We start from the raw sequence: 1,525 nt of genomic DNA, 5'->3' as shown, positions 1-1,525 counted from the left end.
TCCCAACCAAAGTAATTCTGGTTTTAGGATGGGACGACCTCTGCACCAGTGTGTATTGGTTTTTTTTAACCTGAAAGAGGAAATGCTAGAAATATGGTTATCTGTATTTTATTGATTGTACAAAGTTACTTGTGTAGATTATAGTCAACTTTGTATAGCATTATGTAGAGTGGAAATTCCAAAGTCTTAATTTTTATCATGTGAAAACTGTAGGTAGGCAACAAGGGAGAACAGAAAAAAAAGTTACAGCACAGTTGACAATAAATTGTTGTACATCAGAGTTGGATAAATTATCTAAGTTAAATAAGTTGCTAAAACTTATTCAATTTGTATACTGATAAAATAGCCCAAGAGGCTCACAAAGAGGGAATTCAGGTGGCCACTGCTGCCGCCATCCCACCGCCGCCAAAATTGTTGCCAGAAGAAAGATGGCGGATCTGGAGGAGAAATTAATGAGGTGTTTCATGATGTTCGGTTACTGCTTCACAATGATCATCTTCTCAGGGAAGGAGCAGCCCACGCGTTTGCACAGTACAACTTGGACCAGTTTACTCCAGTGAAGATTGACGGTTATGAAGATCAGGTATTGATAACATACCATGGTGACTTGGGAAATGTAAAGTTTTTGGATACAAAAAACAGAATCTGTTTCAAATTTGATCACTTAAGAAAGAAAGCAACTGATCCAAGACCCTATGAAGCAGAAAATGCAGTGGAATCCTGGAGAACTTCAGTAGAAACTGCTCTCTGAGCATATGTCAAAGAACATTACCCAAATGGGGTCTGCACTGTGTATGGTAAGAAAATAGACGGACAGCACACCATTATCGCATGCATAGAAAGCCATCAGTTCCAAGCAAAAAATTTCTGGAATGGTCGTTAGCGGTCAGAGTGGAAGTTTACAATCACTCCTTCAACCACTAAAGTGGTTGGCATCTTGAAAATTCAGGTTCATTATTATGAAGATGGTAATGTTCAACTAGTAAGTCATAAAGATATACAAGACTCTAACAGTATCTAATGAGGTGCAGACAGCAAAATAATTTATCAAGATTGTAGAAGCTGCAGAAAATGAATATCAGACTGCCATCAGTTAGAATTACCAGATGTTGTCAGACACTATTTTCAAAGCCTTCCGTTGACAATTGCCAGTTACACGCACCAAGAGTGAATGGAACAAGATCCTCAGCTACAAGATTGGCAAAGAGATGCAGAATGCATAAGTTGAACAATGCATGACTGGATCATTTTCATGTCTTTGCGTTTATGAAAAAAATAATATTGCAAAAGTATACGGAACAGTCAAACTGCCCAATCAGTTGGGCTGTTGCCATTAAATCACTGTAATTAATTAGTTTCGTTAGAGCACAAGGCTTAGCTAATCAACCATTATTTTTCATTTCTTTTGTTCAGAGAGGATTGAAAATCATTTTTGTTTCAATGTCTTTTACTTTCTGTTAGACAATTCTTCAAATGAAGAGATGATGATTTCTCAAGTTTCTGGTTAAGCGTTTTTCAAAATATT

The 1,525-nt window shown here is 37.0% G+C and overlaps 1 pseudogene; it reads left to right on the top strand.

Annotated features, from left to right (window-relative positions):
* Nucleotides 1-1,223, top strand: part of LOC101651724 — a 7,742-nt pseudogene extending 6,519 nt beyond the window's left edge.
* Nucleotides 1,224-1,525: the final 302 nt, after the last annotated feature.

Source organism: Echinops telfairi, unplaced genomic scaffold (genome assembly GCF_000313985.2).
Source record: "Echinops telfairi isolate 266 unplaced genomic scaffold, ASM31398v2 ScPeMD7_7469;HRSCAF=8507_1, whole genome shotgun sequence".
Classification (NCBI taxonomy): Eukaryota; Metazoa; Chordata; class Mammalia; order Afrosoricida; family Tenrecidae; genus Echinops; species Echinops telfairi.
The sequence above is the reverse complement of the archived record's forward strand: the minus strand, read 5'-3'. Positions and strand labels throughout refer to the sequence as shown.